Genomic DNA, 15,037 nt, shown 5'->3' with positions numbered 1-15,037 from the left:
CCCCCCCCCCCCCCCCCCCCCCCTCACTCCCTGGAGTGACGGGCTGAGACATTAAGACAGGCATTTTAATTAACTGTGCCACTCTTCCACCTGCTGCCCTCAATATGCTCCAGCCCAGGCAAGCTGTCTGTTATATCAGTGATTCTCTTGTTCTCTTTCAGCTCGATCTATCCCATCTCTCTCTCTCACTCACTTTTACCGCTCTTTTCCCTTCTTTGTCTCCTCTCCAATTTCCAAATCTCCCTCACTGGCAGCATCTCGCACGCCCCAGCCGCTCGTTTCTGTCCCCTGTGCATCCCTCCACAGTTTGACCCTAATAAATGAAGACTCCAACCAATAGATAAGGTGATTCCATGAGGCTTATATGACAGAATTAGCCAATTTCTTTTTAGAACTTGGAAGGGAATTAATTTCTACATGTGTCCTGTTCCACTGACCGTCTAACCCCCCCCCCCCCCAGCCCCCCGCCCCCCCCGTCCCTGTCCCTGTCCACCCCACACACTCTCATGCCTCTCAAGTCTGTGTGGTAATTCAGTTCTGCCCCACACTCATCAGGCTATTCATTAAGGCCTGATTGAAGATGGATATTTCTGCTCCCATATGACAGAAGGGAGCTTGGGATCAAATTGGGGACATTACAGGATTTAGTGGAGCACATGCCACACATAGCAGCACTGTGTCCTTTTGTGTATACTTGGACTTAAACGTGTGAATATGCACTGATGGACGTTGGTTTCAGTCTGCACTCCATACGTAAATGTATGCCCGTCCATTAAAGAATCTCATTCAGGGCCGTGGCTCCTTTCGATTTCGATCATTTACATCACAAATTGAAAATTAACTCAACGAGAGCAGAGCAACAAATGATCCACTTTTAGCACTCTACATGAATTGTAGCACACATCTAATGGGGTTAATAACAGACAGCAATAGCAACACTGGAAATAATGAGTCTGCAGAACGCTTTATTAAAAAAGGACTAATGTCCTGCCTTCACAATTAAGGCCAGGTCTCAGAGATGCAGCCAAGAGTAACAAATGCACTGGTTTGCTACAGTAAAAAGACACCAAATGCATCCAATATATCAGCCAGTCAGACAGGGGGCATTCATCTGCTCTTTGAGGAGAGCAGACTACAGAGCTCTCCAGTCAGGTGAGGGAACAGATGTGGCCTTCACCTCTGTGTTTATAGACACATAGAGAGCTCTTAATGAATGATGTGGCTAGACAGGAACCTGCATGTGTTTAAGGGCCTCGACACATCCCAAGGATTAACAGAATCCATGCTCGAGTTGTTAGCATGTTGACACATTTTATACAATGCTAACATCTAAGCTCCGTGCAGCACGATTAAAAAAAGTCTGATAACTGCTGAAATACATGTGCATCCTCCTCAGTAGGCAGGAAAAATATGCTAATGAGGATCCAACAGCTTTGACACGACCTGCAAATTGTTCAGTGAAGTTCTGGGATTTGCCTCAACCATGAAGGTTCCACTGCTGATGTCTCTGTTCAAGGACCACAGAAGATCCCAGAACTATCAGTATTACAAAGACAGATCTTTTACAATGAAGTGTTTCTCAATAATATTGCCACTTCCTTTGGAAACAGGAAGTGTCTCTTTATGTAAACAATCATAACAAAAGCAATAATATTTAAAGCCGCCCAAGAATGATTGAGGTGTAAAAGAAAAAGTGACTTTGAACATTGTAGCCCTTCTGTTTCTTTCTTTCCTTTTTTTCTTGACAGGATGTCTTTTACATTTTTTTTCCAGCAATAATTGATAATACATGCAGTAAGTAATTGTTTGCTTTACTAAATATGTGAACATGCTGGAAAGTGGAAAAATTGAACTGTCTGGAACTTGCTTTGTATATATTCATTTTTGTCCACCTGAAGTTTCTTGCACACTAAAGTTGAACAGAAGAGTGTTACACGCCCCTGCTGCTCATTTTGCATGCTTCTGGGAGGGTGTTGTCCTTGTTGTGCTGCCGCCGCTGCCTTGCTGCATCGGAGCCCGCGGTGATAAATTATGGATGCAACGCAAAAGCTGTAAAATTTGTTGTATCTTCCATTATCTTCATGTTAAAGGCCACAAAAGCTCTTCAGTGAAGTCAGCCATTAAGCAATGACAGGTATTGCTATCAGGCTTCTTTATAGCCTATTACCTGCAATGACAGCAGCTGCTGCTGCACCACTGTACAGCCTATCACATTATTTGCAGCTAAAGTCAGCTACTGTGTCATTTCGCCTCATTTTCTTGACAGTGCTATCATAAATCCATTGGGCTGCGGGGGAAACTGTCGACTACCTCGATTATCTTCATAGCCTGAATGAATTCTGAAATGTATGTAACAGCCAATGACTGTTATGGATCAGGAGCCAGGGCCACCCTCTTGCTAACTCTCGCTCTCTCTCACTCAGGTGAGAAGCTGATGAAGGACTTGAGGGCTTTGATATTCATATAAAATTGAGTAAAACGGCTAAACTTTGACGCACACAGTGAGAGCTTGGGACTGCTCACTTCACCTCCATGTCTTCCAAATACTGTCTTGCTGATCTTCGGTTGTTCATTTTATCGTATCTACAATCCATACGGCAGCTGCTTCAGAACATGTCAGGCATTATGTCCTCCGACTGCTAACATGCTAATTAAAAGTATCACAGTAGGTTTTGGCTTTGTGTCTCTGTACCTGTCCATCACTTGACCAATAATACGCACCAACGGGACTTGCTTTTCATAAGAACCAATGTCTTCATGTCCATAATGTTTCTTCCTCTGGGGAGAAGAGGACAAACATATAATTAAAATCATAATTAATTTCCTGCAGGCATCATCTCCATACAGTTTCATTATATTTTACACCGCACCGAGTGCAACAGCACGTCGCAGCATGAAAATATTGTACACCTTTCCATTTCTATAGGGTAAATAAATAATGAATTCACTTTAACTATTGCAGCAAGCAGCTTCCACAGGGGACTGTGAACATATGCAGTCTTTTTTTTCCCCTTTTTTTCATTTCTAGGAATCTTCTTTGTGACAATAATGAGACGCAGCCCTATCAGAAGTGAAACACCTCACTAACTAATTAGACTCTCAGGCTGCAGTCTGACAAAATAAAAAAAGGAAAGTGCTTGAAGGTAGACTTGCTCTCTTGCAATTTGCATCTGCCACTTTTTTTTTTTTTTGCTGCATCTGTTCCAAGTGCCATTCAATGTTCTCTTGCTCGTTTTGTTGGGAAGTGTTGAGCCCCAACTATTTAAGCTCACCTCCTACCTACCCACAGCTTTGTTCCCACTCCTCTGCAGCCCAGTAATGAGCCAACCGTCACAAAACCATGAGGAAATTAATGACTCATTACAGACAGGGCCTAGGCCACTCCACAACCTGTCCTCCTCGCCTGCTCCACCCCACATGCTCACATGTAATCCTCTCCCTCTCGCTTTCTCCCTTACTCTCTCCCCCTCGGCCCATACAGAAAGACCCCAACACCTCCCTATCAATTAGAGCCTATTACAGGGCTCCCGTGCTAGCGCCGCAAAGAAAGAAGGCCTTTGCAGCTCAAGAGTGTGTGCAGGAGATATTGTGAGAGTTGAATGAGGAGCCTTAAGGTGGTCCTTTCACACCCTTGCCCCTACCCATTGTGCCAGTCTGTAAAGCCCCCTAGGAGAAACACACGGCCCCCAAAAGACTTGAAGAAGAAAATAAGTCAAGGGAGGGATTCTTGGTCACACCTTTTTCCTTCTACTTCAGCATCAAATTATATCATAACTAGTCTTTGAGCCACATGGTCACTGTGTTCTTCCTATAAAGTGAGTCCTAGAACATCAAAAAAGTTGTGCAGTGTTATGTACATCATCTGTGACGCTGGGTCTCATTCATGCAACGCGAGCAGAGCTAATTTCTGAGTAAAGTGTTCTTCGATGTAAATTTATGCGAATCTGGCGTTCATCAACATTTTAGTAGCTCAGATCTGTACGTAGCTACTAACAAAATCTATACATGCTTTCAACCACGTGTAGCGCCTGTGTAAATGTACCAACACATATAAATAAGGCTTGTCACTATAGTAAATGTTAATTTTAATTTATGTTGCGCTCTGCTGTGTAAATAATGAGCAGATGCCTTTGAAAACAGTGATAAAGGCAACGATTAGAAATATAAAAAAATAATTAGTTGAATTGATTGGCAATAGGTTTTAAATCCAGATTAGATTGATGATTGTGAATTCTGCATACAAACCTGCTGTGGGCTGTTATCTGTATCACTTTTTAATGATAACTTCCTATTCCGACACCTAACAGGGATTTGGGCTCTATCACTTCTGCACAATAGAACATTGCTGGTTTCACATTTCTACTTAGATCTGGAGAGAAAATTGTCCAAATTGTTGGGGCCTTACAACCAAGATTAAATTGATCACCAAGGTATGTGTGATTTTTCAGAATGTCGACTATTGTGACACAGCATTTATTAGCTTACCATCTGGGGTCTCTGTCTCCATCAGGGGTGATTCCTGACCATGTGCTCCCCCAATAATTCCTGCTATGCTTGTCTGTATTTGACAATTCGGACAATGAACCTCCCGTGGCAGATGGGTTTTTTTCTGTGTTCTGTGTTTTTTGGCCTCTGTTTTTATATTAAACCACTTTCCTTTGACCTGGGGCAGGGTTCTGGGGACGGCAGAGACCGCATTAACTGCGTCTCTTACCTCCTTCCAGGATTTTGATTTGCCTGTCCCCGTCACACTACTGCTAATTAATGACAATAACGTGTGTTTTTTAACTCTACTTCAGTCAAAATAATCTCCATTCCTGCTTCAGAATGTTCGAAAGCCTTCCTTCTCTCTCTGGTTTGGCTTGTGCCGCGACCGACGGGAAAACCGGACGCGTCAACGTGCACCTCCTTTTATGGTGCTCATTACCAATTCATGGGCGGAGACTTGGGCAAATCGCTGATTGGCGGGAGCGCGCTGTCAATTTACGATTGGCATTGGCATTGATGATCCATGATCATATCTGAGCTTCCCGAACAGTTCCACGTGTTCCTGAATCAGGGTGGGTTTTTAATGAAGGCGTCTTTTGCATGTAAATCTGTTTGCAAACTTACGTTTCATGAAAGAGACCCAATGAGCCTAATGGGAAGACGAAGTAATTCATATTAATAGGAACAATAATGTTTTACACTGACAATATTTTGGCACTACTTTAAGCCATTAACCCTTTTCCCGATAGGATATGTGTCAGCTTTATATCGCTGCACTCTGGCTTCGTTGGCTTTTGAAGTTATGGGGAATTTTCAGGGCGATCCCTGTGAGAGTGGAAGGGTGAGATCGTGTTGGTTTGAGGTGGTTTAGAATGGCAAATCCTGCTGAAAGTGTCGTTTCGAAGACATCAATTTAGTATGTGAAACAAGGCCCCAGGAGATTCCCAGGAAGAGCAAAGGGCCCGTGGATCAGCTTGTGCTCGCTCGGATCAGATAGGAATTTCATAAAGCGCTTCTTACATATAGAGAATGGTGAGAAAGGAGGAGGCGGAGAAAAAGAGTGCGGAATTATTAACCGCAGTACTAGGAAATTGTAGCTAAGTAGTTCTATTGAAAACAAGTCTTGCCCTTTCTGACTTTGACACATTTGTGTTTTACACACACACACACACACACACACACACCAACTGATGAATGACCCCATCTGGCAAAAAGTGTCAAAGCTCATAAGTATAGTTAATAGAGAGATAAAAGCAGTCACAGGCCCACATAAAAAAGGAAAATAAAATTAAAAGCCAGAGCGGTTCTTGGACAGATAGTTTGTGTACAGAGGCTGTTGCATTAAGTCTAACATGAACTCCCAATTAGCTTGAGTGAGAGAAAAATGGCTGATAATTATTGTGCCAGCTAATTAGAACTGTTATGACGGTGAAAGTACTTAAATCCCCACACCAACGTATACACACACACACAGATGTTCAGAGTTTCTTCCCCTCATTATGAGCCAGATACTGTACAGGTCTGCTTTTTAGTTGCCTGGATAAAAACAAAACTATACTCACAAGGCTTTTACCTTTACAAAAGCAATTCCTTAATGGGCCGACGGCTCATGCAGTTAATGAGCTAAAGCCTTGCACAAATATAAACACATCTTGTCTTCCTGAGGGGTAAATGCTTTAAATGTCAATGCAATGTTGCACAATTTGACTTGAGGAGCAGCCGTTTTGGCTGTAGAGCAAACAACACATTGCTGCTGACTTTACTGGGAAATATTATCTGTGAAACGATGAAGAGCACAACAGCAGCCCAGCTGTGTGCTGTGCCTGCCACACATCCACGCTGATAATGATACAGACTTCTGAGAGATGAAATCGTTGGCGCTGGCCATGAAGTTTAAGATTCAATGCGGTAAAATACAATGTGCTGTAAAATATTAATGCGCGTGGTAAAAATTATGCTGAGGGTAATATTTTAGATTGCTGCTGTCTGTAAAAGAGGCATATCCGTATTTATTTACAAGCTGGAGTGTTGGATGGGGGCTTTGTTTGAAGCCCCATTTATGAATATCGACTGGGGCTCGGTGGTAAGTGGCCATAAATCTGTGGGAGGATCTTTGTAAAGTTCCCTCGGAGGACATAACTTCAGGTCTAACTGACTACTTCCTTCTCTTGACTTTTAAACATTTAGATGTCGACCAGTCAGTTGCATTTAGAGCAGCTCCTAAATTCTGGAGCCCACAGCCAGAACCGTTGAGGACCAATCAAAGTTGATCAATTGTAGCGAGATTGATATCCAAACGGAGCATTTCTTTGTGTTTGGCCCTTGATCTGAGATGTTTATGAGATCGGGAAATGCAGGGAAGGATCTCTGCATGTTATGTTCCAGACGTTGACGCAGATGTACTCGGAGCAGGGCCGTAACCTCCCGGATCGTAGACCGGTGCCATACACCCACATTCCACATTCGTTATGTTGTGCATACAGCATTTAGATCTTTGGTCAGATCTTCCCCATTAAAAGTAGGAACTAAATAAAGTTGCGTATTAATGAGTGGAACGTTACGTGTAGACTGATCAAAACAACCGTGTATCACTCGGGTCACGTCACCTTGAGCTACAAGGTCCAGCTGGAGGAGTTTTAAATCGGTGCGGGGGATAAAACCTTTACGGCCGACTCATTCACACCTTTTTTCCCTCTCCTTTCTTGAGAGCCGTGTCATTGACATGTTTATTTATTTTGGTTCAAGGTTCCGTAGCTGAGATCACGGGGGTGATTGCTGCATTAGTAATGGTGCTGACCGTGAGATGATGGACACAGAGGTCCGTATCCTCTGGCTACGATGATCACACGGGAGGCAGCGCTAAGAGTACTGATTTCTTTCCAGGGTGAGTTCAGAGGGCGCGATCGAAACATGTCATCGGTGAACCTTTCTATCCCCGCAACACTCGTCCCCGCACACATGCATGCACATAAAATCCGAATTAGCTGAAGAGCGCTGCAGTGATTTAGCAATGAAAATGTATTTCTGTTTTTTTTCTCCCCGGTAATGAACACAGTAACCTCTACGTCGCGGTGCACTAATAAAAATCTGAAAAGCAGCATTGATCTGACAAAGTAATACCAAGAAAATAGCTTCCTCCTGTGCTAAATTGGGGGGGAAAAATCGACCCCCCGTCTTTCTCTTCCATTTTTCCCCACTTGTTCCTTCATCTCTTCCCATTTCCATTTCTTTCTCCCCAGTGTGCCTCCTGCTTTCTCGGGGCTAATCCTCACAGCCTCTCGGTTTATGTAGACCTCAGCGCCCCCCCACTCTCCCGACTCTATAGCTGACACTAGGTATCAGTTCACACCCTGAGAGGTGCTAAACAAGGACTTCAGGACATGTCACAGCACACTTAATGGGCACCACGCTGACACAGACGGGGCGCAGAGCGAAATGTTCACGTTCTTTATGCCAAACATTTGGATTAATGCAGGCAATTTTAAGCAGAGGAACATTAAGATGAACATTCAATCCTCCAACAACAATAATAATAATAACAATTGCATTTAGGATATATAGTATGTCCAAAGCCGAGCTTAGTCAGCAACTGGACTCGGTTAAGGTGCCTGAACGTTGACTTTGTTAAGATTAAAACCTTTTAAATAACATAATGGACTTATATTATAAAGGTATAAACCATTTCTCTTAAGGAAATAAATACATTCTCCTTTGAGATGTGGCTCCTTCTCAGAGGCCCCGTATGTGGCAGTTATAGTCTGCTTCTGAAATCTAATGCAATTAGGCAACGTTCAGTGCTTAATCAGCCTTGATTACCTGTTGAACGTTGTAAATTGGCACTTAAGACGTGAAGGTTGAGTTGTGTTAATTAAAAACCTGAGGAATGAAGCAAATAGTTATGCAAACTACATAAATACATGATGAAAAGTAGTCAACTCCTATCCAAACAGACCCGCCGCGTGAAGGATTTCTCCGGAATGTTGTCGGCTTATTAATGATCGTCACAGGCAACCAGAGGCCTTCGTATAGTTTCTGCGTTTCCAGTGCGAAGCGTCTAGACACTAGGAGTCGTGAGAGCTCTTTGAGAGCTCAGTAAGAAGTAAGAAGTGGCCTCTACGCTGATTCTCCTCAGACAGTTGAAAATACAAAAACACAACAAATGCTTTATTTCTAAATGTTGAAAAGAAATTGGTCTGGGTCGTCAGAGTCAGTGAAATTAAGAAGTGTACTTTTTGCTGTCTCTCTTCACTTCCTTCCTCCGTTTCTGTGAGTGAAAACTCAAGCCCACATGACTTTAAGCCAGTATTTACAGTTACGATCAGGCTGTTGTTTTGGAAGGAGCAGAGCCGCGCTTTTCCTTTTTTTATATATTCGTTTAGCTGTAAGGCACAGTGTGATAAGACAGAACGAAGACTTCCCTCCTAACGAGGCACATGCCAAGTCTGACATAATCCAATCTGGTCCATTTTCATCAGCTTTTGTCTGGTGTTTTTTGCTTCTCTTTTGGACTTTCCTTTGGTTCCAATGATGGCTCAAAAACCTGAAATGACACAATTCGGTCGCAAGTGTATGGCGGTGAGGCTGCAATCCAAACGGCTTTTCTGCGGAGAAATCCTTGAAGACCCACACACATTTAAATCTAGCCCTGGGGGCAACAGGCTTTAAACCACAGAGATAAAAAAAAAAAAAAAAAATCATCCAGGCCAAAAGCAGAAATATATATTTTAAGGGAGGGCTTACCATGGCAACAAAAAGGCATGTCAGACTTGTGGAAAGGAGGCATTCTGACTGAGGAGTAAACACAGAGCCGTGTGCCCGTAGGAAAAGCCTCGGAAAAGCTCTCTGCATATTAAAGGGCCCAGCCTCGTGCATGTATACAGGAGAAAGAGAGACAATGGAGGTAATAACAGGCGATACGTCAGGGTAAGGAAAAGACGGTTAAACGGTCATTTGTGAGAAGAAGCGTAAACAGGCCTAATAGAGGCAGTGCCATCGGCAGGGACCAGACGAGGTTCCGCTCTGCTCCCTCCCGTCCGTCGGTCCGCAATGAATCCAAACACAACCTGAGTGCCAGAAGGGGGCTTTTCTGCCATTTTACCTGATTTAAGAGAGGACCCCAGATGGTTCTGGGTCATTTCAGACATCAACATCTTACCCAACTTTTCTTGCACTTAGTGAAATGTTTGAGCCTGGTGGTGAGAGGGACATTTGGGTTTGACAAACGGGTGTGATGTGACCAAGCTGGTGCTCAGTGGCGCTGGTAAGTCGCTTTTACCTTTAAATCCAAAGGCTTGAATTGAAATACATGGTCCCTCTGCTCTATGCAACTCTGTTGTCAATATGCTTTATCAATCCTCCACAACAAAGTCAAGAATGAGTGAAATAAAAGGACAGAATGAATGAGAATCCCACAAATGAAACCTTTTTCTATCGTCTTTTCACACCAGCGTCATGAAAGCTTTTTTTTTTGGTGTAAACATAATCAGTGCCATGAAAGACTGATGAAAAGCTGTTGCTTTTATTATAGGAGAAAATAACAAGCTCTCATGAAGGGATTGATTGTTTTCAAATCGTAGATCTTTGTAAGAGGAGTGTAAAGTAGAGCTAAGTCTCCATTATGGGACGCTGCTGCTACATTGCTTTTGATTTTCTGTCAACATCCCTCTTACCAACCAGGCACTGTATTTACTAAACGCATCGGGGCCAAGAAATGGATTGAGCGCATTGTTCGTTCCCTGCAATCCAAACTGTGTCAACCAGTTGGAGGTATCGCAGGGCCTGGATGCTGTCTCACTCTGCCAGCGTTTAAAGACGCTGTCGAACTCTTCCAAAGGGTTGCCTGCGAATGTGTGCGTGGAAACAGAAGCAGGCATGAATTTAACTGAGCTCCGTGAGGATTGTGTACACACACACATATATGTATATATACATTACAGGAAGCCCAAAGCAGAGTGGAAAGTGTTCCCCACAGATGTCCCAAACCAAAATCAATGTTGGGTTTATGATGGGAACGAGTGTTTGCTGTGAAGAGAACATGTGATGTCCATATGAGCCACAAGGCCTTTGTTACCAATCACCAGCAACAACAAACCCGCAACCTTTTCTACTTGCAGGATATTATTTTAGCCAGTGAGTTGTCCCACCTTTCCATCTGTTAGAAGTCAGCCACCAGCAACCTTCCCCTCATCCTCAGAGTCATGGCCCCTCTGTCCCCTCTAAGTACCCCAATAAATTCAAATGTAATGCTACTAAATGAGATCACTTACATGTGCCATTTCTCTTCAACCGTATTTATCATCTAACACTTTGGCCTTCATTAACAAATGGCACTCAGGGGGATGGCGGTGACGGCGGGTGATTCCTCATGGCTGTCACATGGAAGAGGACGAGAGAAAGAAGAGAGGGAGAGACACGTTACTTCCAGAAATGGCATTAACTCAACGAGGAGGGGTTAACTCTCCCTCTGATGTGTTACAATGAAACCAGTCGAATTACTCACCAGCCTCTGCTTGTGTAATCTCATCTACTGGCGTTAAAATAATTGCGTCCGCTCAATTGAAATTCAACGCAACGGCCCCGACGTCGCAGCCCAGGATGCAAAAGACATGAAGATGGCTCGTCCCCCCCGTTGGCCGGAGCGCCTCAGCACCCAGAGGCCACCCACTGCCCACCAGTTTGGCGTGCACATCCAGGGATTTAATTGGCGGTGGACTCTGCCATTGTGGATGTCAGAGGGGTGCGTTTGCATGGGACCACTCATGGAAGAATATGAGCTGCTCAAGCCTCCTGGTAAATTCCTCGTGCACGTTTTCCTCCGCTCCTCCGGCTCCGTTCATCAGGAATGGCCCAGCGATCAATTTTCACAACAATGCAAAGATGCACAAAGCAAGGGCAGCCTTATTTTATTTCCTTTAATAAACATTTTAAAACAGCTTCATTATAATAATGTATTTTGATTAACGATGTTTACCACAATGCTGCTTGTGGAAATTGCTTTCCCATAAATTAAACCAATAAATGTTTGTTGATGAATTATTGCCTAAATGTAAAGTGTTTGAGTCTAATTCAGCAGCAGCTCCACAGTATAGCAGCAAAATATACATATTCATAAAATCATAAACTATGTTTTTATTACTTTTATACAGCAACAAGTATACCTGTTGTATTTGTGCTTTAGTTCCCAGACACATTCACTCATTTATGGACAAAAGCCTACTTATATTTTGTGATTCCAGGTTATTGCAATATAGTACACAAATACTGATATTAAACCAAACCAAAAAAAGGGTTTTTGCTCCTTAAAAATGAGTGCATCTTATTTATTTATTTATAGTTACTGTAAATGCACTCTATATACTTATTAATGTGCTATAACTAATATATATATATTAATGTTTAACATTCATTAACCTCAGAAGCTATTTATTTGTTTTCTGTCTATATTTAGAAGGTAATAGCTCATTAATAAATGCTGTAGTGATTATTTTATTCAAAACTCCCCAAAACAATTAATTGAAATTAATTTACATGTAAACTCGTTAAAATATTCAACTCTACAATGAGAAAAGAATGAATCCTCCTCTTGTAATGAAAACACAGCAACGGTGTCATTAGAGATGTTGATAATGGCACCTGAATAAGATTATATTATTCACAAGAACATGTACAATTAAACACGGCGCTAATATAATGACAGGAATTATGTCGGTGTGATTCTGCACTGACGTTGGCTGCTTTGGAAAAATTCAAATGTGAATTGCATTCGAAGCCCATATACATTTTTATCATAGCCATTAGCCACTTTCAGTCCTCCTGTGATCACTCCTTGTTCAATTGGCGCTCAAAAAATGCTTTGTAAGTCTCTTGTATTTAACAGAGCAGAGGACCGTGTACCCCGGAGGTGAATTTACCATCTCTCTCAAAAAATAGAAAAAAAAAATCAAGAAAAAGGGTAAGCTCCGTGAGGCAAATCTAACATTTTTGCATCTCTGTGTTTCATCTATATCACTGACAACAAAATAGCCTCTAGCATGATTCCCCCATTCTCCCTCAAAGTTAACTATGACATCTGGCATGGGCTCTGAACACCATGACAACAGACACCATGATTACAGGCACAACGGCAGACTACAACTGTAGTGGGGAAAAAAGACACCAGAGGAAGAGAGAGAAGATGCGCAGCTTGCTAATAGGGGTGAAATGCATAGTAAGGGGCATCAGTAATTACTATCATTTAAACAACTGCTAATAACAAACGTGTCATGTTTGAGGGCAACTGTTTCTATAGCAAATCAGGTGTCCTTTTTTTAGGTTTGAAAATATAATTCTACTGATGGGACATGTTCTATTAATGCCTAATGTGGTGCTAAGCTAGCAGCTGAGCATGTATCGAACATCTCTGTCCGCTATTCGTTTCAGCATAAAGAATCTGAAGTGGCTCCTTATTCCTGTTGTTATTGTGGCCATAACGGGAGATGACTGAAGTTCATTGGGCTTCTGTAATTTAGGAAAGAAATACACACATTTAAAACAACATGGTGACAGAAAAAATAATGAAACACTGACAGAGCAAGGGATTGAGAGAGAGAGAGATGCCTGTCTTATAAGGTGTAGAGCACTGACAGGTAATACTCTGGACACTCCCAATCACTTTTAATAATGAGTAAGTCATTAGCGCTTTAATAAGCTTTCAATTAGATTCATTATTTTTCCATTTCTTCCTCATGTTGGTCAAGACCCTTCCACTGACATTTATCTCGAAAGCTTTATTTTTTTTTTGTTCTGGCAAAGCCATAAACTGACAATGCACAAAGTCACTGACAGCTTAGCATGTAATTACTGTCACAAGTCTACAATAGTAATACTTAGAGAAATATAGAAGAATTAAATTAGCATGCAGCACTGCAAGTTCGGGATGAGTGCACAACTTTGCTGACAGTGAGGACTGTTTACAAGAGAATTTTCATATACAAATAGTATTTCCCGTGTTGAGAAAGTTTTAATGTGGAGCTCAGGAACATTTGGAATGGATTGTCCAGCAGCGCCCTCTTGTGGATGTCCTTTTAAATGCAACGTCCTCCCTCTCCTCTGATATTCTGCTTTGGCTCCCCAGCTCTCCTGCAGCCTCTAGCTTTTTCCAATCTGCTATGCCCGGCCACTTCCCTTTCCTCTCGTGTCTGTCTCACATGGTCCTGGTGTGATCTCGGTGACCTCCTGGTCAAATATTTAGATGGTCGATTTCAGCTCTTTTAAAGAACTGACTCGAAACCCCCTGCCATAAGGAAATCGATGAGACGAGTTCAAATGCCACCGAAAACGTTCAAACAAAAACAGGTTCATCGGGAGGCTGCTGGCGAGAGAAGTCCTGGTAGACAGAAGTGGGGGGCTACGGGTAGGAAAAGGTGGGCTTTGTGTAATACAGCAGGCGCAGATGTGTGAGAAGAAAGTGATAGAGGAGCAGAAATTCTGGAAAGGAATATGAGTAATGAGGACCCAACAAGGCAACATTTATGTTTAGCAACAGAGGAGAGGAGAGGAGAAGGTTTCCTGCATTGTGCTGAGAATGGACCCCCCCCCCCCCCCTCCCTCCTCCTGTTCATAGTGACCTCTAACCAGGGCCTTTGATGGAGAGGTGAGGAGGGGGTAGCGAAGTTGGAGCAGCTTACTCTCACTCACCCCTTCAGGGAGCGACACTGTACCAAATTGCACGGACAAACCGGGGCATTAATATCTTTCCACGAACCTCCCGACAATACCCCATTACTGTATGCGTGTGCACCTCTGCGCAGTGCACACCTTGAACTACAAAACAATCACATTCGTTCTTTTCTTTTCCCCTTAGCACTTGAACCGGAGCCAAGAAATGCAGTGAGCACCTTTTTGTTGAATATCTTTTTTGTTGTTACGTTTCACAGGCGAAGCTGAGGAGCGCACACTCACAGCTTGCGGGAATCTACTGTTCTTTACATAATCAGTTGCCTTGTGACACCTACCTTTGCTGCAAACGACGGTTTAGCGTGTATTCGCCGCCGTATCTCCCCCTCGCAGCCATGTGCATCAGCTGTAATTACAATTCAGACTGATTTCATCCCACCGTGCTTCAACATCCAGCCGACAGTGTCGTGTAAGAAAGCAGCGTGGAAGGTGCAACGGCAAAACACGACATCTGAGACACAAGGAATGGAGTTAAGGGGGGGGGGGACGCCGGCTCTGGCTGTGGGGTAACAGCACTGCGTAATATTATGATGTTTCTAAATGGGGAGCGTGTCTCGTGACACGGGTCCCTGTCCACATATCGATTGTGCCTGTGGCTGCAACACTAACAGCTGTGGAGAGCCATTGAACTTTAAAGCAAATAGACCTTCTCCCCCCACCCGGCTTCCTCCCGCACGCGATCAATACGGGTCGGCCCAACTCAGCTAACACCTCTGTCTGCAATAATGGCCTTCCTCCAACAGGTAGTGACCAGGAAAATACGAAGACAGGATGGAGCGGTAAAAGAAAGTGTTTTTTTTTTACAGAAACAATGTGTGAAGACTTATTTGAAGCA

At 43.1% G+C, this 15,037-nt stretch overlaps 1 long non-coding RNA gene across 1 annotated transcript; it reads right to left on the bottom strand.

Moving 5' to 3' along the window:
- Positions 1-1,730: 1,730 nt before the first annotated feature.
- LOC115247657 (uncharacterized) lies at positions 1,731-12,522 on the bottom strand. The gene is made up of 3 exons (XR_003886751.1): positions 10,988-12,522; positions 10,755-10,856; positions 1,731-2,778 (listed from the first exon to the last, which is right to left on the bottom strand). It is a non-coding gene; the product is annotated as an uncharacterized lncRNA (long non-coding RNA).
- Positions 12,523-15,037: the final 2,515 nt, after the last annotated feature.

Source organism: Takifugu rubripes, chromosome 21, assembly GCF_901000725.2.
Source record: "Takifugu rubripes chromosome 21, fTakRub1.2, whole genome shotgun sequence".
Classification (NCBI taxonomy): domain Eukaryota; kingdom Metazoa; phylum Chordata; class Actinopteri; order Tetraodontiformes; family Tetraodontidae; genus Takifugu; species Takifugu rubripes.
Note: the sequence above shows the minus strand (reverse complement) of the source record. Positions and strands in the feature narration are given on the sequence as shown.